Source organism: Sapajus apella, unplaced genomic scaffold (genome assembly GCF_009761245.1).
Source record: "Sapajus apella isolate SASKATOON/1434 unplaced genomic scaffold, GSC_monkey_1.0 scaffold2, whole genome shotgun sequence".
In the NCBI taxonomy this organism is placed as follows: Eukaryota; Metazoa; Chordata; class Mammalia; order Primates; family Cebidae; genus Sapajus; species Sapajus apella.
In genome coordinates, this window is record NW_022436942.1 from 15,968,895 (window position 1) to 15,993,829 (window position 24,935).

Here is a 24,935-nt window from a genome sequence, read left to right on the forward strand (position 1 = left end):
CCAAACTAATCTATCATGATGCCATTGAATTGTATAAAATTTTACTATTTTACTGCCATCCAAAAAGATAATATTATAATAAATTCATTGTATTGTTTTCCACATATTATTAAATTATTTTAACACATTTGAAGCTGGAAATGTGGAAGCAACTGGAACAGATAACAGGCAGAGGTTAGAAGCTTTTGGAAGGCTCAGAAGAAGACAGGAACATGTGGGAAAGTTTGGAACTTCCTAGAGGCTTGTTGCATCGTTTAGACCAAAATGCTGATAGTGATATAACAATGCAGTTCCGGCTTCTGTGGTCTCTGATAGAGATGGGGAACTTACTGGGAACTGAAATAAAGCTCACTTTTGCTATGCAAATAGACTGCTGGCATTTTCTCCCTGTCCCAGAGATCTGTGGAACTTTGATCTTCAGAGAGATGATTTAGGGTGTCTAGCAGAATACATTTTTAATTGGCAAAATGTTTGCGAAGAAGCAGAGAATAAACGTTTGGAAAATCTGCAGCCTGACAATGCCATAGGAAAGAATACTTCATTATCAATGAATAAATTTAATCTGGCTGCAAAAGTTTGCATAAATAATGAGGAGCTGAATGTTAATCACCAAGACAATGTGGAAAATGCCTCCAGGACATGTTAGAGAGCTGCATGGCAGTGCCTCCCATCACAGGCCCAGAGGTCTAGGAGGAAAAAATTGTTTTGTGAGCTAAGTCTACGGCCTGATGTGTTCAGCCTTGAAACTTGATACTCTGCAAATCAGCCACTCTAGCATGACTAAAAAGAGCCAAGACAGTGCATAGGCCATTGCTTCAGAAGGTGCAAGCCCCAAATCTTGGAAGGTGCTATGTGGTGGGCCTGTGGGTGAGCAGAAGCCAAGAACTGAGATTTCAGAAACTGTCTAGATTTCACAGAATGTATGGAAACACCTGGATGTCCAGGCAAAAGTCTGCTGCAGAGGCAGAACTCTCATGGAGAACCTCTGCCAGGGCAGTGCAGAAAGGAAATGTGAGATTGGAGCCCCCATACACAGTGCCTACTGGGGCTTTGCCTAGTGAAGCTGTAAGAAGAGGACCACTGTCCTCCAGACCCCAGAATGGTAGATCTACCAACAACTTGCACCATGCTCCTGGAAAAGCCACAGGAACTCAATGCCAGTCTATGAAAGCAGCCCAAATGGGGACTCTACCCTGGAAAGTGACAGGGGGAGAGCTGACCAAGGCCATGGGAGCCTACCTCTTGCATTAGTGTGACCTGGATGTGAGATATGGAATCAAAGGAGATCATTTTGGAGCTTTAAGGTTTAACGACTGCCCTATTAAATCAGACTTGCATGGGACCTGTGACCCCTTTGTTTTGGCCAATGTCTCCCACTTAAATGGGTGTATTTTCTTTTTCTTTTCTTTTTTTTTTTTTTGAGGTTTTCAGAATTTTTTACTTTAAAAAAAAAATATATATATATATGCATTTTATTGCACTTTAGGTTCTGGGGTACATGTGCAAAACATGCAGGATTGTTGCATAGGAACATACATGGCAATGTGGTTTGCTGCCTCCATCCCCCCATCACCTATATCTGGCATTTTTCCCCGTGCTATCCCTTCCCAATCTCCCTACCCCCTGTTGTCCCTCTCCTATTTTCCCCCAACAGACCCCAGTGTGTGATGCTTCCCTCCCTGTGTCCATGTGATCTCATTGTTCAACACAAATCTGTGAATGAGAATATTCAGTGTTTGTTTTGCTGTTCTTGTGTCAGTTCACCGAGAATGATGGTTTCCAGATTCATCCATGTCCCTACAAAGGACGTGAACTCATTGTTTTTTAATGGCTGCATAGTATTCCATGGTGTATATGTCCCCCATTTTCCTTGTCTAGCCTATCATTGATGGGCATTCGGGTTGGTTCCAGGTCTTTGCTATTGTAAACAGTGCCACAATGAATGTATGTGTGCATGTGTCTTTATAATAGAATGATTTATAATCCTTTGGGTATATACCCAGTAATGGGATGGCTGGGTCAAATGGAATTTCTATTTCTAGGTCCTTGAAAAATCATCACACTGTCTTCCACAATGGTTGAACTAATTTACACTCCCACCAACAGTGTAAAAGTGATCCCATTTCTTCACATCCAGCATCTGTTGTCTCCAGATTTTTTAATGATCGTCATTCTAACTGGTGTGAGATGGTATCTCAATGGGTGTATTTTCTTAATGACTGTACACCCATTGTATCTAGGAAGTAACTAACTTGCTTTTGATTTTACAGGCGTGTAGGCAGAAGGGACTTTCCTTAACTCAGATGAGATTTTGTGCTTGGGCTTTTGAGTTAATGTTGCAATGAGTTAAGACTTTGGGTAACTGAAGGCATGACTGCATTTTGAATTGTGAGGACATGAGATTTGGGAAGGGCCGAATGAAATTATATGGTTTGGTTGTGTCCCCACCTAAATCTCATCTTGAACTGTAGTACCAATCATCCTCAGATGTCCTGGGAGAGACCTCATGGGAGATAACTGAACCATGGGTGTGTTTACTTTAATGCTGTTTTCATGATAGTGAGTGAATTCTCATGATATCTGATACTTTTATAAGGTTTTTTTCCCCTTTTATTCAGCACTTCTCCTTGCTTCTACCACGTGAAAAAGGACATGTTTCCTTCCCCTTCCACCATGATTGTTAGTTTCCCGAGGCCTCCCTAGTCGTGTTGAATTATGAGTCAATTAAACCTTTTTCTTTTAATATTACCCAACCTCAGGTATGTCATTATTAGCAACGTGATAACGGACTAATACAATAAGTAAATAACATCATCTATCTTTTTTATTCTAAGACCTATATTTATAGGTCGCCTGTCATAAAGAAGCCTTTTTAATTTTCTCACTTTAACCTTCTCTTTTGTGAAATACTCAGAGATATTTGCTTTGGGCAAATTGCAGCTGCATAATAAGCAGCAATTTGCCCAAAGCCTTTTAGGACAGTTTTTTTTTTTTTTATAATTAATCTTTTTTGAGTCCTTTTGCTTCTCTTTTCATGATATTTTGTGATAAAAATTAAACTCTCCTTATTACGTATTTTATTTTTCTTAGCTTATAGTTTACATTAATAATTAAATATAGAAAAATAAGTATTCAAATTTAGCTAACACAAAGTATTCTGGGAACTTTGACATACAGATGAATCAAGTAAAGAAAAGGCCACATCAGAAAAGGGAGTGAAGAACTGGAAACAATCACATCTCCACTTAAACCTCCAATGTGGATTTGAAATAAAACTAGCAGCTCAGCCTCTAACTCACTCTTACACTAAACTTAAGTCACTTTCTATTTAATAAAAAAGAAAACACACTCCACCAAGTTAGATGAAACCCAAAGGCTCCCTGGTTTTATTTTTTACTTCAAAATAAATGCCTTCACTGTTAACACAGATTTGTATTCCCTTAAATTTGATGTGGATATTAGTAGTGGACTTTTTATTTCACTACAGTTAGAAAGAAGATATACAATATCTAACCGTGTTGAACTACCATTAAAAAAAACATTTAATGTATTTTTTCCTCTTTCTTCCTTTCCTTTATTCTTTTTCTTTTTTTTTAATTCTTTTTCTTTCTTTCTCTCATTCTTCAAAAAATAAAAATAAATAAATAAATTCTGCAAAAAAAAATACATTTAATAACAATAGAACTGACATTTTCTATAGCCAAAAGAAAATTATATTTAAAATGCTCCAAAATACTTTCTAAATATTCAATGGATGATTTTCAGAAAATTGAGAGAAAGTGGTAACATGTAGAAAATTGAATCATGCTGATAATTTTTGTAATAATTCCAAATACTGAGAAGACTGGATATACTGTATTTTCATTGGTGGAATTTACGCTTTTTTTTTTCGTCTGTGTGTCTCATTTTAAACGTAAAGACCAAGGAAAATATTTTATTTTCTCTAAAAATTTATACACACACATATGTATACAAAATTAGGACTATCACTATATAAATGGTATATATTATATATAACTAAACAATATAGACCTCTCATGCAAAAATCTAAATACATTTAAATATATTAATATTTTTGAATTAATTTATAAAACTAACTTATTTCAAAGTGGCAGGTAAAAGTACAGTAAAGTTGCCTTTGAGAACTAAAAAGTAATAAACAGACACAGAATGTATCGTTCATACTATTTTACCACTAAGAAACAGTATAATTTCATGCCTTTGGAAAAATAGACTTTATTTATTTTAGTGAATTGTTCATTTAAATGTTGCTCTTCTAATTTTGTCTTAAGTAGAGGTAATACCAATGTCTAAATGACCAAACCAAATAAGAGGAACAGATCAGAAATATAGGCCAACTATAGGGGAATAATGGAGAAAATATTGGCTTAGTAAATCTATGAAAAGTAATTGAATTGAATTATGTTAATATTAATCGTTTCTATTCACCCTAAAGGGTTTGTTTGTTTACCAAATGCCCATGAACTAACCCAGAGGTGTTCAAATTACCATTGATCAATAGTTTGAAATTATAGTTTTTAAAATATAACCTTCAATTTTACTGTGTAGTATTCTGTATTCTATCATTAGATTTTGTAGAGTCATTTATTTTGAAATCAGGTCAATGTTGTTCAGACAATCACAGAAAAAAATGTAAACCTTTTCATACATGGGGACATAACAATTGAAGAAAATTCTATTTGGAAATAAGAACAGGTGCCTCTTAATTTTTAGATAAGAGGCATTGAGAAAACTGGCAATATATAAGTTACAAAAATTCAAATACTTGGATGTTTAGTATTATCATTTTGATAAAAAAGGACAGAAGGAAGCTAAGCAATTCTATACAACTACTATTCATTGCAGGCAGTCCCCTATAGTGGAAAGACAACTGGATGAGCTTTGTCGACATTTAGTAATGACTCTCTTACTAAATAGGTGGTATTGTTTGTTTGTTGGTTTTTTTGAAATTTTGGTGAATCATTTAACTAATTTAAACTTAGTTTGTTCATTTACAAGGTAAGCACACAGTGTAAGATTAAAACCCTTTTTAACTGTAAAATTCTATGCTCCTTGATAACAAAATGCCATAGAAACCTGAAGTGACTGATTTCATAAAGGAAATAATTAAGAAAGAATGTATATTAACTTTATCTTCTTCACTCCACCAATAGGTTATGTAACAAAATGGTAAAATAGTCCTCCCTTATTACAGTGTAATAACCTCTGGAATATTATATGGAACATGGAACATTTGTCTTGTATTTGAATTTAAAATAAGAACCTGAATGTCTTAAGTTAAGTAACATGTATTTCAAAAAATTTGAAAAATAAATACATCCAAACTCATTCTATGAGGCTGGTATTTGCCCTGTTGCCAATACCAGACAAAGACATAACAAAAACAACAATAACAACAACAACAACAAACTGCTAGTCAATAGCACTGATGAACAAAGATACAAAAATTCTCACCAAATTCTAGCAAACTGAATTCAACATCACACTAAATAATCATTCACCGTGATCAAATGGGATTTATACCAAGGATGTAAGGATAGTTCAACACATACATATCAATAAATGTGATTCACTACATTATCAGAATCAAGAAAGGAAGTCATATGACTATTTCATAAGTGATAAAAAACATTAGATAAAATTCAATATTCTTTTATGATAAAATCTATGTCAAAATGAGTCTAGAAGGAAAATTCCTCAAAATAATAAAGAACATATAATACAAACCCACAGCAAACACAGTACTGAGCAAGGAAGAAATGAAGGCCTTTTTCATAAGGATTGGTACAAGTAAAAAATGCCCACTTTCACCACCATTGTCCAACATAATATTTGAAGTCTTGGCCAGAACAATTGGGCAATTGAAAGAACTAAAAGGCGTTCAAATTGGAAAGGAGGAAGTTAAATTAGCCTTGTTCAAAGGTGACATGATTTTACACCAAAAAAAAAAATCTAAAGGCTATGCCAAAAAGCTGTTAGAGCTGATAAAAAAAATTCAGTAATATGAAAGACACACAATCAGCATAAAAAAACATTAGTAGCACGGCCGGGCACGGTGGCTCAAGCCTGTAATCCCAGCACTTTGGGAGGCCGAGGCGGGTGGATCGCGAGGTCAAGAGATAGAGACCATCCTGGTCAACATGGTGAAACCCCGTCTCCACTAAAAATACAAAAAATCAGCTGGGCATGGTGGCACGTGCCTGTAATCCCAGCTACTCAGGAGGCTGGGGCAGGAGAATTGCCTGAACCCGGGAGGCGGAGGTTGCGGTGAGCCGAGATCGCGCCATTGCACTCCAGCCTGGGTAACAAGAGCGAAACTCCGTCTCAAAAAAAAAAAAAAAAAAAAATTAGTAGCACGTGTATACATCAACAGCAAGCAATGTGATAAAAAATTAAGAAAGCTATTTTACTTACAATAACTACAAAAATATAAACTATTTAGAAATAAAATTAAAGAAGTAAAATATCTGTACAAGGAAAACTAAAGCTGATAAAAGAAAAGGAAGGGGACACACACAAAAAGAAAGATACTCCAGGCCCATGGGCTGAAAGAGTTACTATCATTAAAATGACAACACTAATCAAAGCAATTTACAGATTCAATGTAATGCTTATCAAAATATCAAAGACATTTTTCACTGAAATGGAACATAAAAGTCTTAATATTTACATGAAACCACAAAAGGCCCACAACAGCCAAAACAATCCAAAGCTTTGTTCTGTTCCGAGCAAACGGAACAAAGCTGGAGGCACTACCTAACTTCAAAATTTACTGTGAATCTTGGTAACCACAGCGGTATGGTACCAGCATAAAAAACAGACATAAAAACCAATGCAACAGAATAGAAAATCCAGATATAAATTTATGCATTTTTCTGCCAACTAATTTTTGACAAAGGCCTCAAAAACATACAATCTTTTCAATAAACAATTCTGGGGAAACTGGACATCTATATGCAAAAGAATGAAACTAGTTTCCTATCTCTCATCGTAAACAAAACCCATCTTAAATCTGGGACCTGAAACTATGAAAGTAACAGAAGAAAATAATGGAAAAATACTTCAGGACATTAGTCTAGGAAAAATTTTTTTAGAAGACTTAAAAAGCACAGGAATCAAAAACAAAAAATTGACAACTGTGATTATACATCAAGCTAAAAAGCTTCTGTGCAGCAAAGCAAACAATAAAGTGAAGGGACCATCCATAGAAAGAGAAAATATTTGCAAACTATCCATCTGACAAATAACCAGAATACATAAGGTGCTCAAACAACTTAGTAGCAAAAACAAACAAAAAAAACAAACAAACACATAAACAAAAAACAGTCCAGTTAAAAATTAGGCAAAAGCTCTGAACAAACATTTCTCAAAAGAATACATACAAATGGCAAATAGGTATATGAAGAAAGCTCAATATCACTAATCATAAAAGAAATGCAAATTGAAACCAAAATGAGATATGATCTCACCCAAGTTAAAATATTTTATATCAAAAAGGCAGGAAATAATATACCAGTGAGCATGTGGAGAAAGAGGAAACCTTGTACACTGTCGTTGGAACTGTAAATTACTACAACCACTATAAAGAACAGTAAGAATGTTCCCAAAAAGGTAACAATAGAACTACAATATTAATCAGCAATTCCTCTACTGGGTATATATCCAAAGTAAGGGAGATCAATAAGGGATACCTGGACTTCTGTGTTTATTGCAGTGCTATCCACAATAGCCAAAATATGAAATTAACAAGTGCCTAGACAATAATAATGCCGTATTATTTAGCCATAAAAACAAAATGCTGTCATTTGGAGCAACATGGATAGAACTGGAGGCCATTGTGTTAAGTGAAATAAGCCAGGTAAAGAGAGACAAGCATCATATGTTCTCACTTATATATTAGAGCTAAATAGTGGATCTCATAAAGATAGAAAATAAAATGGTGGTTACCAGAGGTTGGAAATGGTAGAGGGGAGAATGAATGAAAAAAAGAATATAAATGTAAAAGCACAGCTATGCTGGTGACTTAATTAATTTATGTTGTCATAAACATCGTCCTTGTTTTGTAATGAACCAAAAATAATGATTAAAAAATAAATAAAATGGCTTGTTTTTGTCAGGTGTGTCAAAGATCAGGTGGTTGTAAATGTGTGGCATTATTTCTGAGGCCTCTGTTCTGCTACATTGGTCTATTATCTCTGTTTTGGTACCAATACCATGCTGTTTTGATTACTGTAGCCTTCTAATACACTTTGATGTCAGGTAGTATGATGCCTGCAGCATTTTTTTTTCTTTTTTTTCTGCTTAACATTATCTTGGCTATGTGGGCTCTTTTTGGTTCCATATAAAATTTAAGGTTTTTTTTTTTTTCCAATTCTGTGAGGTAAGTCAATGGTAGTTTGATGGGGATAACATTGAATCTATAACTTACTTAGGGCAGTATGTCTATTTTCATGATATTGATTCTTCCTAACCATCAGCATGGAATGTTTTTCAATCTGTTGTGTCCTCTTATTTCCTTGAGCAGTGGTTTGTAGTTCTCCTTGAAGAGGTCCTTCATATTCCTTGTAAGTTGTGTTTCTAGGTATTTTACTTTCTTTGTAGCAATTGTGAATGGGAGTTCACTCATGATTTGGCTCTCTGTCTGTTATTGGATTCCCTATTTAATAAATGGGGTTGGGAAAACTGGCTAGCCATATGCAGAAAGCTGAAACTGGATGACTTTCTTAAACCTTATACCAAAATTAACTCAAAAAATGGATTAAAGATCTAAACATAAGACCTAACACCATAAAAATCCTAGAAAAAAAAAAAAAACCTAGGCAATACCATTCAGGACATAGGCATGGGCAAGGACTTTATGACTAAAACACCAAAACCAATAGCAACAGAAGCCAAAATAAAAAAATGGGATCTAATTAAACTAGAAAGCTTCTGCACAGTGAAAGAAATTATCATTAGACTGAACTAGCAACCAAGAGAATGGGAAAAACTTTTTGCAATCCACCCATCTGACAAAGTGCTAATATCCAGAATCTACAAGGAACTTTAAAAAAATTACAAGAAAAAAACAACCCCATAAAAATAGGGCAAAGGATATGAACAGACACTTCTCTAAAGAAGACATTTACAAGAAGACATTTATGCAGCCAACACACACACACACACACACACACACACACACACACACACACACACACACACATCTCATCATCCCTGGTCATAAGAGAAATGCAAATCAAAACCACATTGAGATACCATCTCATGCCAGTTAGAATGATGATCATTAAAAAATCAGGAGACAACAGATGCTGGAGGGGATGTGGAGAAATAGGAACACTTTTACGTTGTTGGTGGGAGTGTAAATTAGTTAAGCCATTGTGGAAGACAGTGTGGCAATTCCTCAGGGATCTAGAAATAGAAATACTATTTAAATCAGCAATCCCATTACTGAGATTATAAATCACTCTACTGTAAAGACACATGCACACATATGTTTATTTTGGTACTGTTCACAATGTCAAAGACTTGGACCAACCCAAATGCTCATCAATGATAGACTGGATAAATAAAATGTGGCACATATACACCACAGAATACTATGCAGCCATATAAAAGGATGAGTTCATGCCCTTTGCAGGGACATGGATGACGTTGGAAACCATCATTCTCAGCAAACTGACACAAGAACAGAAAACCAAACACTGCATGTTCTCACTCATAAGTGGAGTTGAACAATGAGAACAGCTGGCCATGGGGGTGGGGGGAACATCACACACTGCAACCTGCTGTTGGGATGGATGGCTAGAGGAGGGATAACAGTGGAATGGGGGACTAGGGCAGGGATAGAATTAGGAGAAATACCTAATGTAGATGGCTGGGTGATGGATGCAGCAAACTACCATGGCATGTGTATAGCTATGTAACAACCTGCACGTTCTGCTCATGTACCCCGGAACTTAAAGTATAACAATAAAAAATAATCAAATAAATAAATCAAATAGTAAAACTTTAGAATGAAAACTGGATAAAAAGTACTTTAATAGGACTTATGAATCCGAAGTCTCATATGAATTTTAAGCTAATTGAAAATGTATCCTATGAAAACTAAAATGACTGCCTTTCATGAGGATAGGCACCCTGATAGGTAAACACCTATTAATATATATCATGTCTTCTCACTCTGAAAATGCAGTATTCGGATACTACTGTGATAACAAAATTTTTCCCTTCTGCTTTGATGTCTTAGTCCATGTGAGCTGCAATAAGAAGATGCCATGGACTGGGTGACTTTTAAATAATATAAATGTATTTCTTGCAATGCTGAAAGGTGGAAGTCTGAGATCAGGGTACCAGTATGGTCAAGATCTACTGATGGCCCCTTTCCAGTTTGTAGATGGCCTGTGTTTTGTTGCATCCTCATATGGTAGAAATTGGATGAGAGAACTCTCTGGGGTTCCTTTCCTAAGATCACTAATCCCACTCACAAACATTCTACTCTTGTGATCTAATCACTTCCCAAAGGCACCTACCATCACATTGGGGTATGGTTTCAACATAAAAACTGTGGGGGTACACACACATTCAGTTAATAATATTACTCAGAACTGTTTCTAACATGGTTTTGCATAGAAATAGATGTAGTGATTAGTAGCTTAACCTTGGAGTTCATATTTAATGCAAATCTTGACCCAGCCACATTTTCAGGTTTTTACCTTTGCGCATGTTTCCTGTATATTCATCAAAAGTACACATATTCAAGTTAATTATATCAATACACACCTTGGTATATCAGTAGTAGATGTTTTGCTTACTAAACATATTTTATTACTTTGTAAAAAGTACTTTAAAATATGTCAAAATAATCTACATATATCAATATCTATCAATCTATCTGTAAAATTTGGAATTAGATTGTTATGGGCCATTTCACATCAGACTTGAAATCCTATTTTGAAAACATAGAATTGCATCTCCAGCCAACAAATGCTATAGGGAAATTGTTCTTATTAGTATTGGGCTTTTGGAACTCAATGATTTCTTCCAAGTGAGACTCTGGAAAGGAAAGAAACCATGCAGTACAAAGCAGCTTCCTGATACTCTGAATAAGAACACACAGAAGTTATTAATGGTGCCACTCACAAGTCATTAGAGTCTTTTCCAGCCTGCAGCTTCACACCCATACCTCATATAAATTAGTCTCTTTTTGAAATTATATTATTGAGAATAGGTTTACCCTCAAAGAGCAAATACGTTTTCTTTTCTGCTACAAAGTTTATTTATCAAATTTTATGGTGGAACCAGAAGCACTCAGAGTCAACTGGTTTAAAAGTATAATGGATACTCACATCCAAACAATTTACAATAGCTAAATACCGAAAGAGCTATGTCGAGCACAAATTAGAAAATTCATAAATTTTACTTCTATTTGAGTTAAATTATTTGCATTATTGAAATAAAACATCCATTCCTGAGGTATTAAAATGTTGATTACATTTGTTGTGTCATAATAGATAAGTGTGTACAAATTTAACACCCTAGGGAGGCAATACTATAAATTACCTTATGGTGTTGTTGGAAAAATTAGGCTCCAAACATAGGATTAGTATATCATGATACATAATGTATTTTTATTTGATTAAATGACATTTATTTTATGTTATAGTCTCATGGTCAGAGAATTGAGTTACTCTTATTTCTCAGTACATAGGGTACTATATTTGTATTTAGGCTCCTTTTTAATTTAATTTTGCTTTGTCTTGTTTATTTCCCTTATTATCTACATGTTTCTATGCTCTTCCATATAAGGATCTACAATAATACATTTGCTATATGCCTTTGAAAAAGATGTTATGTTTGTTAAGTATATACATTGGCTGCTTCTGTGTTTTTCTAACTATTCTCAAGCTATAGTATAATTTTGGTTTCTAATTTTTTGTTGATTCAACACTGGCTTAAGGATAATATGTTTCTGTATGCATATTTGATTATTTGCTTCTATCCACTTTACAGTACACACCCTCCATATTCTACTAACCCCTTCCCCATGACTGACACTCAGGAAAATTCTAACTTTTTACCAATATAACATTATGATAATTGCCTCATATAAGTTTCATTGTTCTTAAAGATCCCCTTATGTAAGAATTACTCTGGAGGACATTGTGAAGAGGAGACTGCAGAATGGCAGGACACAAACATGTTTCATTTCACCTACAACTACTAGATTGTTCTATAAATAGACTGTAACAGTCTAAAATTGATCAATGTTACATGAGGGTTTAATTTCCCAATATCCTTATTATTATATAGTATTGAGTATATTCTCTCATTTTTAAATTTTCTATTCTTCTGATTCTGTTTCTCGCAAACCAATTGATATTTCTTAACATTTTCAGTAATTTTCAAATTAATTATAATTTGTTTAGTGTTTGACAATCTAGGTACAGTAAATATTGATAATTATTCTATCTCTTGTAATACTGGATATCTTATTTTCCTGATTATTATTTTGTGTAGCCTTCCTAATAGTCCCTGGAATAGTGACACAACTTATTTTGATTCCTATTTTAGATAAAGTATTTCTTTAATCTTGTGATATGTTGTTACTTTAGAAAGCAGTCTATCAAGTTAGGAAAGGTCTTAGGTAACACCGTAAAAGCCCTAGAAGAAAATCTAGGCATTACCATTCAGGACATAGGCATGGGCAAGGACTTCATGACTAAAACACCAAAAGCAATGGCAACAAAAGCCAAAATACACAAATGGGATCTAATTGAACTTAAAGCTTCTGCACAGCAAAAGAAACGATCATAAGCGTGAACTGGCAACCAAGAGAATGGGAAAAACATTTTGCAATCTACACATCTGACAAAGTGCTGATATCCAGAATCTACAAAGAACTAAAACAAATTTACAAGGAATAAAAAAAAAAATCAAAAAGTGAGCAAAGGATATGAACAGACGCTTTTCAAAAGAAAACATTTATGTGGCCAAAAAACATATGAAAAAATGTCATCATCACTGGTCTTTGGAGAAATGCAAATCAAAACCAGATTGAGATATCATCTCACACCAGTTAGAATGGCGATCATCAAATAATCAGGAGACAACAGATGCACACTGTTGGTGGGAGTGTAAATTAGTTCAACCATTGTGGAAGACAGTGTGGCGATTCCTCAAGGATCTAGAAATATTCCATTTGACCCAGCAATCCCATTACTGGGTATATACCCAAAGCATTATAAATTATTCTGTTATAAAGACACATGCACATGTATGTTCATTGCAGCACTGTTTACAATAGCAAAGACTTGGAACCAACCCAAATGCCCATCGATGATAGACTGGATAAAGAAAATGCAGCATATACACACCATGTAATACTATGCAGCCATAAAAATGGATGAGTTTGTGTACTTCTCAGGGACATGGATGAATCTGGAAATCATCATTCTGAGCAAACTGATACAAGAACAGAAAACCAAACACTGCATGTTCACACTCAAAGGCGGGTGTTGAACAATGACAGCACATGGACACAGGGAGGAGAACATCACACAATGGTGTCTGTTGGGGGCTGGGGGATGGCAGGGGGTGGGGAGATTGGGGAGGGATAACACTGGGAGAAATACCAAATGTAGGGGATGGGGAGAGATGGAGGCAGCAAACCACCATGGCAAGTATATTCCTATGTAACAATCCAGCAAGATCTGCACATGTACCCCAGAAATTAAAGTATAATAAAAAAATATAAGAAAAAGGAAAAGTCTTGTGGATTAATTTAAGGTGTTTATTATAGTAAGATGTTTAACACAATTTTATGTGTTTGATAGAGAATTGTATCATTTTTATATTTTAATTCTATATTATGGTAAATTATGTTGGATGATTATTGAATTATTGAAATTAAACTATTCTCTATCTCTTGGATGATGTCGGCTTAAATGCATCAGTGGATGTACTATGCTTCTGTTTACTTAAGTTTTTCATAATGATCTTTAGGAGAAAAATATGTCCATAATTTTTCCTTTATGCACTATTCTTACTTAGTAAAAAGCTATTGCTTCTATTAAATTAGTTTGTGGTTATTCCTTTGATTCCTGATTGTTTATGTATAAAACTGTACAAAATTGAGTAATATGGTAAAATTCACTTGAAATTAATCTAGATCTGGGTTTCTTTCAAGCTATTTAATCAGTCATCAATAGTTTTCCAAATTATTGTTTTTTTCTACCATCAATTTACATTTCCTCATACTGAGTTTAGCACTTTTTTCCCAAATGTATGATTCATAGATTCAAATTTGTTTTATGAAATATTTTGTGCCTATAAATATACTCCTTTTTATCTTTTGTTCATTTTTGCCTTCTCTCTCTTACATTGACTTTCTCCTTTTCATCAAAACATTGTCTAACCTCTCAATTATTTTAAAGTTTCAATACCATCCATTGTTTTCTTGGCTTTATTATTACAGATTTCTGGTCATATTACAATTACGCATATTTTGTTATTGACTCTACTTATTGAATGTTAATTCATTTGTGTTCAAATACATTAAAATTGTGTCCAAATACTATTTAAAGCTATTAACTTCTAAGTTCTGCTTTTGCTATGCCTCACACATTATAACATGCATTGCTTTGTTACTTAGATTTCTTTTATGAATTCTTCTTTAAATCAATGTTGTATTACTAGAATTATAGGATCTTTATGGTAGTTTTTGTTATTGGCTTTCTAATTTATTTTCTTTTAATTAGAAAATATTACCTGTTAATATTGCAGACCTTAAAGTAATTGAGAAATATAATTTTGGAACCTGCATTCTATAGTGTACTGATATCAGAGAAGTTAAAGATATATTTACAATTAAAACACATACACACACATTTCTGAAAAATTTGTGCTAAAATATATTGTGATAAATTCATGGGGTTAACTATGTTTCTAAAACAATATTTTAGTACATAAATGTCATAGCATATTTCATTATGTTTAATAAATTTCAACTACACATCATAACTAAAAATGTCTAGTTTGTGTCATTTATAACACTTAAAAAGCTATCATACTCTTCAGTAAATTATGTTTTTGTTTGTTATTAAGATAATATTGTATCTAATATGGGAAAAGATGATAGATTGGGGATAGAGATGATCTTTTTATGAGATTTGTGCTACAATAAATCACCATTTTTTTCTAGTAGATTCACCATTGAGAAATTCAATATTAATGCCATTTTTCCTTGAAAATATCAGTACTTCATGTAGCATCAGTGAATTTTTAATCTCTGATAATTTCCAAGACTTTGTGTTCATTAAATATTTTGTTCTTCATCTTTTTTTACTTATAATATTTAGATGCAAAACATTGTGAAATATTACTAAGAAACAAATATAAAACTTAATACTTTTGAAAAAATATATAACTTACCTGCTGGATTTTATATTTTAATTATATAATCACGAATTTATATTATTAAATGAGTACTTCCTCTAAATATGTTTTCAAAGGAAGTAGAGTACCAACCACATTTTGATTAAGATGTTTTTCTGAATTACATGTTTTGTTTTACATGGTTATTTTAGGTTGCATGTCTGACCTTGTCTTCTATAGGTAACACATTTTTTAAAAAACTGTTTCTATTAAGAGCAAAATATACTTATCTATTATCTATCCATCTACACTCAGTAGCCTTTGTAAATCTTTGTATCCATTAGAATCCCACAGAAGCAACATTAATAAAATTCAAATTTGCAAAGATGCTTCTTTAAAGTTATTTCAGAAACTGTTAGATGCTTACCTAGCTACATCTTTTTGTGGATGTAGAACTGGTATGCAGTCATAGAGTTTATTCCAACACTGCCATCTGCAACAATGACATGGAATATATAGCACATGTAATGTGAAACTGATTGATGATACGCTAATCATTGAATCTTGTCAGGATAATTCACAATGATTCTGGTTTTTTTTTTTCCTTCCAACCTTTATTTCAGGTTTAGAGTACACACGTACAGATTTGTTACATGGGTAAATTGCATGTGTCATGGGGGTTTGGTGTGCAGGTTGTTTGCCACTCAGATAATAAGCATAGTACCTGATAGGCAGTTTTTTTTATCCTTACCGTACTTTCGCCTTCTGACCTCAAGTAAGCCCAGTGTCTATTGATCCCTTTTTTAAAAAATACTTTATTATGAATATTGTTCCCTTTTTTGTGTCCATGTGTACTTATTATTTAGTTCCCACTTATAAGTTAGAATATGCAATATTTGGTTTTTTCTGTATTAATTAACAATTATTCTTTAAACTAGGATTTTCACGGCTTTCACAGTTATCTAACTTGTCCTTAAAATAGAAATAATTAAAATTTATGAGTTTACAAATTGTCCACCATAGAATTTTTACTAGCTATTTATTACAATTGTTTAGACCATCGTGCTAATAAAGCCAAGGGCATAGGTTTTGACTTATTGTATATAAAGTATCATTATTCTGTTATGCTTCCATTGACAATTGCTGATCAACTATCCCACAAATATATGCCTGAATTACAGCAGTCTGGGTTATGAAACAGACAAATTCTTTCTTATATATATATTTATTTCGAACATTAATACAATAGTTACACATTTCTATATATCTGGAGGCAAAATTACACTTCTTCTATAACAAAAATAGATTTTTTTATATACCTAGAAGCAGTCATGGTATCTGTTATAATACAAATGGTAAATGATTGCATCCCTGAAAAGTGTTCCAATACTTCATTCAAGTAAAGATAGGCTTTCTGAAACCTAACTAGATTGGAATTCTTAGCCTTTTATTATTAACATATATTACCTCCTGATTTCACAGAGCTCATTTGTTTGTCCTGAATTTGTCATTTTTACCCAGGTATTGTTAATGAATGTTGTCATTAAAATGGCCAGGTTGGGCTTGGGGGTATACTGTATTTCCAGATACAACTGTAGTCTTTTCTAGCAATGCGACATATACGCAGAGAATTTTCACTTTCATATTTGGTTAAATCTGAAATGTGAGTGACATTAGGTTTTTTCTCTTTTCCCAAACCTTTCTATATATGACATTACTAAAACCTCCCTGTCAAAAACAGTACACAGGAGAGTCTCAGACAAAAGGAAATTCAATAGGACAAAAGAAACTGGAGAAACCTAATTTGTTTCAGGTGGTGGTGAGAAAAGTATTTCATAATGCTGCTTTCCATAGCATTTTATCCAAAACGCCTGTACCGATTTACATTTCTACCCAACAGTGCACCACATCCTCACCAACACCTTTGCCTTTTCTCTTTTTGATAATAAATCTGAGGTCATACCTCATCGTGGTTTTGATTTGCATTTCCCTGATAATTAGTGATTTTGAGAATTTTTTAATGTACCTTTCAGCCATTTGGTATGTCTTCTTTTGAGAAATATCCTTCCAGCCACATGGGGTATAGCTCATGTTATTATTTATGAGGTAGATGGAGCACATCAAGCTACCTTTCAGTAGAGTTAGTAGAGAAAAGGAAAAATACATGCAAAGAAAATGTAAAAACAGAAGCTGTGCAGTCCTGTTTTTTAGTCTGTGGAGTAACTTGAATGATCTTGCAAGAGTGAAATTGTCATTTCTTATATGGCAGAGCTCTATAACTATGTACTTATTTTAGAGTTGAATAATGAATTTTATTTTACAACAAATATATCTGCAGAAATAAACTGACAAAGACATAACCAACCAAACGAATTAGCCAAAGTAACAAAGAGGTAGGGAGCTAATACTCAACTTCCTCTGAGCCAACTCGAAAAATGTATTCGTGTATTGATGATAAAGGCAGGTGCATTCACAAAATTTAACCTTAAAAGCCTAGATCAGTTTTATAAAAATGCCCATTCTACCCAAAGCAATTTACTGATTCAATGCACTCTCTATCAAAATTCCAATGACATTTTTTACATAAATAGAAAAATTATCACTAAAATTCATATGGAACCACAAAAGACCTGAAATAGCCAAAATAATTTTGAGCAAGAAGAACAAAGTTGGAAGCACCACACATTTTTTTCATTTTCAAACATATTATGAAATCACAGTAATCTAAACAGCATGGTATTTGCATAAAAAGAGGCATGCGGACTAATGGATTAGAATAAAGAATACAGAAATAAACCAACATATACATGGCCTGATCTGTCACAAGAATGCCAATAATACACAATGAGAGATTGGCTCTTATCTCATATCACATACAAAAATCAACTCAAAATGAATTAAAAACTGGCAACATAAAACTCCTAAAAGAAAAAGGGAAAATGCTACTTCACATTGGGCTTAGCAATGATTTATTGGATATAACAACAGAAGCACAGGCAACAAAATCAAAAACAGACAAGTGGGGTTACATCAAACTCAAAACTTTCTGCAAAGCAATAAACAGGCAGACTGGGAGAAAATATTTGCAGACATATAACTGATAAAAGTTCAAAATTGTTAATATTTTTAAAAAACTACAACTCAATAGGAGAAAAATAACTTGATTATAAAATGGGAAAAAGACCCGAATAGACTTCTCTCAAAGGAATATATACAAATGGTTGACAGGTATATGAAAAAATTCTCAAAAACACTAATTTACTAGGGTAATTCAAGTCTGAACCAGTTAACATATCACCTCACATCTGTTAGAATGGTTATTAACCAAAAGAAAAAATATAACAAGTGTTAGTGAGCATATGGAGAAAAGAGAACCCTATATGCTGCTAATAGGATGTAAATTAATATACAAAGTATGTGTAAAACAACATAAATTTTTCCTCAAAATTGAAAATTAAACTACCAACTACCATGTGATCCAACATTCCGGTCACTGGGTGTGTGTGTGTGTGTGTGTGTGTGTGTATATATATATATATATATATATATATATAAATGAAATCAGGATCTCCAAAATACATCTGTACTCCCATGTTAATTGCAGCATTATTCACAATAGCCAACAGCTATAAGCAACCTAAATGTTCATTGATGGATAAAGAACATGGGGTCTATACATATAATGGTATATAATTCAGCCTTTAAAAAGAAGGGAATTCATCATTTGTGGCAATATGGATGAACTTAGAGAACATTATGCTAAGTGATTTAAGACATACACGCAATGATCAAATACCAATGATTTCACTTATATGAGGAAGATAAAATAGTCAAATTTATATAAATAGAGACTAGACTGGTGATTGCCAGGATTTGGAGGCAGGGAGAAATAAGGAGGCATTGGTGAAAGGGTGCAAACATACAGTTAAACAAGAGGAGTAAGTCCTAGGGGTCTGCTCTACAGCATAGTGGCTATTTCATTACATTGAATAAATATGTACAGCCTTTTGTGTGCCAATCATAACTCAGTAAAGTGATTTAAAAATAACTGAAAAGAAAATGATAATGAATATCTTATGTGAGTTGTTTCTGTAAGAAAGAATACAAAATCCAAACATCTCAAACATTTTCAATGAAAATATATTCTGATGTAAAAGTTTTGCTTACTCAATAAAACACAGAATTTGTTTCTGCTAACAATGATGATATATCATAAAGAAATGTAGAATAACTCAAAAAAGAACTAAAAAAACAGATTTTGCTAACATAGGATCAAAAATATATATAGATACATAAGATAAGAAAAAGATTACAAAGGAAATAAAATAACTAAATAATGGGATGCTTTAAAATGTAGATCCATATATTTTCATTTAGTCATAGTCCATATATTATGTTTTGATTTCTGTTGTTATTAAATTAAAAATACAAACAAATAATTTGTAAAGAAATTTATGGCATCTCACTTGCCTTGCTGTAATTGTTTGAGAATGCAAATATTTACAAAATAAAAATTTAAGAGAACACAAATTTTACACACATTATCAAAAAGAAAAGCTATAGAGAAAGTAATCATAGACTAAAAATTAAAATTCACGAAAGAAAATAAGTTAGGAAAACAGTGACACACAATTCAAATTCAAATATCATGTAGTTAAAAATTCATGGTATAAAACATTTTTAAACTATATGTAAAATACCTTAGCTAGAAATAAAATTCAAGTATGTTTTAGTACTCAAGGACAGGTAACGGTTTATAGTTTATTTTACTGCTATTATAATGTATTAATTGTTTAGTTAATTGGTTTTGACAAACAGCTTTTTAAATTTGAACTTTGTCATTTGGTGACATGCAAAATTTTCTCTTGTTCACAGTTTTTTTTTTTTGATAATACATTTTATTAATCCTCATCTCTACATAGAATCTATTATATAATAAAAGATAAGAAGATACTAATTTTAAAAAATTATTATGACTGAGATGAAAAATAATGAGCATATATTACCTGAATGGGTAATGAACTGCATTCTTATAAAATAGAGAAAGAAGGCAACGAGATTGGTTCAATAAATAAATGTCTACTAATCATCATGTATGCCAGGGTCCTTGTCCATTGATGGGAGTCACTCAATATAAATTACAAGTCCTGTGATAAATAGTTCAAAATATTCTACCAGAAAGAATCACAAATAAGAATCATACTTCTTTTAATTTAATGGTATCAATTCCAAATAAAACCTTGTTTAGTTTACTTTCCAATATATTGTCATATAGACTGAGTTGAAGAGAAAGTATGAGGTTTATAGAGATACAGACTTAGGCTTTTAAAATCAATCTAGCTGGGCACAGTGGCTCATGCCTGTAATCCCAGCACTTTGGGAGGCCAAGGCGGAGGGATTGCCTGAAGCTTCTTGGGTGGCTGAGGTGGGAGGATTGCTTTAGCTTGGGAGGAGGAGGTTGTGATGAGCCATGATTGTACCACTGCACTCAAAGCTGTGTAACAGAGTGAGACTCTCACTCTAAATAAATAAATAAATAGTAAAAATTAAAATAAAATCAATCTAAGATGCTATTTCTATATAATTGGAATTTGTCATTGTAAGAATAGGGCTACATGACCGTTACAGGAGAATAAATTACTCAGGCAGGAAAATTTGAGAATCACAGATATGCCAAATGGTATAGTGGCCTGTGCTATTTAACAAATTACCCTCTCTCTTTTTTTAAAATCTATTAATACCTGGTATATAAGTGTAGCTTCTGTCACCTCCTGAAAGCCAGCTTGTTTTTTAATGTGAACTAGATTCATTTTTGTTCTCACTGTACCTCACATATTCTTCCATTATAAATTTTTTTTGCAATGCTATGTTAAGTCATGTGATGCTGCCAATATGTAACCATTTTTTTTTGCTGAAAAATAGCAACTCCATATGGTTCAATTTACTTTTTAAATTATCAAGTGGACTAGACACTACTTGAAATTATGAACATCGTCTCATTTGTCTTTCTGTATCTAGCACTTACAAAAAATCCCAAAGAAATTAGATAAATACCTGAAAAATGAATGAATACCATCTACCAAAATAAACTTAACAGCAACTAATTGATTACTTCTATTTCCTAAGCATATAACATTTATTGGAAGATACCGTCCCCCAAAAAGGAAAATAGAGTATATTAAACCTACTTATTATTAGATATGTGAATACAAAAACTGTTTTCTAAAACAAGCCTTACCAAACAAATTTTGTCGTCATATATATGCTGCTTTTCCTCTTAAATACATCTTTTACTGCATCCTAATGATTAAATATTTTCTCCAAATTGCTGTTGGCTACTCTCTAACTTTATTTTCCAAATATTCTTTCCTGTTGCTTAGAGTTCCAAGAATAGGTTATTCACTAACTTCCATCTTTTTCAAATGATCTGTACATTAGGATCAATGGAAAGTAACTTCTATTCTTCACAATATTTTATAAGTCACTGAAGTCTCCTACTGCTAGGTTAATGTTTTCTTCACTGCACCAACTGATTCAAAAGTGTTTTAATCATCTATGCTATATTTTAAAACCAGTAAGACAAAACTTAGAATGTTCCAAATTGAAAAAAACTCTTCTTCATATTAAAGTGACATATTTTCTATGTTTTGGTAGGTATCCAGTTTTAATTCTTTGAAACATAGACAACGTAATCAGGAGCTTTGCATACCATATACAAGCACACAGATCCTCAGTCCATGGAACTCTCTAAAAAATATATAGAGAACGCACACATATTTAAATAATATATAGGGAATATAAATTATTTTTTTAAAAAAGGACTTTCTTCCTTTAAAGATAGAATTACTTCAACATTTTTTAAAGAGGTTTAAAAAAGCAATTGAGTTTCTTAACCTGTACTTTGGCATCTCTGCTGTCAAATACATCATTTTGTCATTTATTCCTGCCTTTAGTGATGAAAAAATAAATATAATTCAGCAAACAAATATAATTCACAACTCACTTTTTTTCAAAAGAAATTGAATAGCTAATTTACAAGTTAACTTAGACATGCAAGTGTATCTTTTATTCATTTAATACTCTATTCTTTGCTTTAGAGAAAATCAGCAGGGCACTTTTTATTTAACACTTCTCAAACATAATTTGGAGGACAATTGAATCCCTACACAATGTAAAGCAAAGCCAATTACACTAATTGCAGCTCCTCTACACTTACCATCAATTGATTCATTTATTTTTGTTTGGTGGACAATTAGTTTAATTTTATCACATAAAATATTTCTGTCATACAAACAATGAACAAATACAAAAAATATTGCAAGGGAGAATTTTTATAGGAATGACTCTAAACAAAGCATTGCATAATCTATGTCATTCTGTTTTGAAAATTATATACCTAAAAAGTATATACAATGATCTAATGTTAAAATTATACACATATATAGTGCAACCAGAATTGATTATTTTTATTTGTGGTAGTTAAACATTACATAAAGTTGCCATGAATACAGAATTGGCTTGAACTGAACCATTGCTTCAAGTGAAGGTCAAGGGTTTTGTTTCTATACTGTGAACCTCTGGTCATGTTTGATCAACTGAAAGGCTATTTGTACTCTATGCTCTTTTGCCAGCATCTTTGAAAACAAGCCAGTCTCATCAGCATTGAAAATCTGGTCTTTCACCTTCGCTAGAGTACCTTACTAGCTATTTTAATAAGTCTTCCTTAGCCTTCTAATCTGTAAAACCTACCTCACTGCAAATTTAACACATTTTATGCCATATTGCCTTTTGAAATGTAGGATACAGCCAGTGCTGGCTAAGAAAGGTTTAACATTTCCTGACCCTGAGTAAAATGATCATAAATTTCTTAGACTTTCAGCATTATAACAATACTGTCCACTATGCTTTTCCTTTTCTAAAAATTAATGGACCTTCATTTTTAACCAGTTTTAAGTTTAGAGAAGAATGAGTACCAAGCAGAGATTTCCCATATATCCATAGTTTACATTAGGATTCACCCTTTGTGCTGCACATTTTAAGATTTTGACAAATGTATAAAGACATGTAGCTACCATTAAAGTACCATATGAAATAGTTTCAATGGCCTAAAAATCCCCAGTGCTCTAAACTATTCATTCATCTCACCTGGCAAACTTCTGGCAGCTACAGATCAATTTACAATGTCCATCATTTTGCCTTTTCCATAATATAATATGGTTGATATCATATAGTATATGGCTTCCCCAGATTAGCTTCCTTTACGTAAGAGTGTGCATTTATTATAAATTCCTTTTTTTAAAAAATTGTACTTTAGATTCTGGGGTACATGCATAGATCATGCAGGATTATTGCATAGGCATATACATGGCAAGGTGGTTTGCTGCCTCCATCCCCAATTACCTATATCTGGCATTTCTCCCCATATTATCTCTCCCCAACCTCCCCACCCCTGCTGGTCTCCCCTAGCCACCCCCCACAACAGACACCAGTATGTGATGCTCCCCTCCCTGTGTCCGTGTGTTCTCATCATTCAACACCTGCCTGTGAGGACATGTGATATTTGTTTTTCTGTTCTTGTGTCAATTTGCTGAGAATGATAGTTTTCAGATTCATCCATGTCACTACAAAGGACACTAACTCATCATTTTGTATGGTTGCATAGTATTCCATGGTGTATATTTGCCACATTTTCCTTGTTCAGTCTATCATTGATGGACATTTAGGTAGGTTCCAGGTCTATGCTATTGTAAACTGTGCTGCAATGAACATACGTGGGCATGTGTCTTTATAAAAGAACAATTTATAATCCTTTGGGTATATACCCAGTAATGGGATTGCTGGGTCAAATGGAATTTCTATTTCTAGATCCTTGAGGAATCACCAAACATTGTCTTCCACAATGGTTGAACTAATTTACACTCCCACCAACAGTGTAAAAATGTTCCTGTTTCTCCACATCCTCTCCAGCATACATTGTGTCCTGATTTTTTAATAATCACCATTCTAACTGGGGTGAGATGACATCTGAATGTGGTTTTGATTTGCATTTCTCTAATGAGCATTTTTTCATATGTTTGTTGGCCTGATCTATGTCTTCTTTTGAAAACTATCTCGGTCTGTTCATATCCTTCACCCATTTTTTTTTTTTTTTTTTTTTTGGTAAGCCTGTTTTAGTTCTTTGTAGATTCTGAATATTAGCCTTTGTCAAATATCTTTTTCCCATTCTGTTGGTTGCTGGTTCACTCTAATAATTGTTTCTTTTGCTGTACAGGAGCTCTGGAGTTTAATTAGATCCCATTTGTCTATTTTTGCTTTTGTTGACAATGCTTTTGGTGTTTTAGTCATGAAGTCCTTGCCTACACCTATGTCCTGAATGGTTTTGCCCAGGTTTTCTTCTAGGGTTTTCATGGCATTAGGTCTTATGTTTAAGTCTTTAATCCATCTGGAGTTAATTTTAGTGTAAGGTGTCAGGAAGGGGTCCAGTTTCTGTTTTCTGCACATGGCTAGCCAGTTTTCCCAACACCATTTATTAAACAGGGACT

The 24,935-nt window shown here is 33.2% G+C and overlaps 1 long non-coding RNA gene across 1 annotated transcript; it reads right to left on the reverse strand.

The window, feature by feature from the left end:
* Nucleotides 1-346: 346 nt before the first annotated feature.
* On the reverse strand, nt 347-23,728 carry LOC116558731. The gene is made up of 3 exons (XR_004272146.1): nt 23,426-23,728; nt 7,769-7,774; nt 347-357 (listed from the first exon to the last, which is right to left on the reverse strand). It is a non-coding gene; the product is annotated as an uncharacterized LOC116558731 (long non-coding RNA).
* Nucleotides 23,729-24,935: the final 1,207 nt, after the last annotated feature.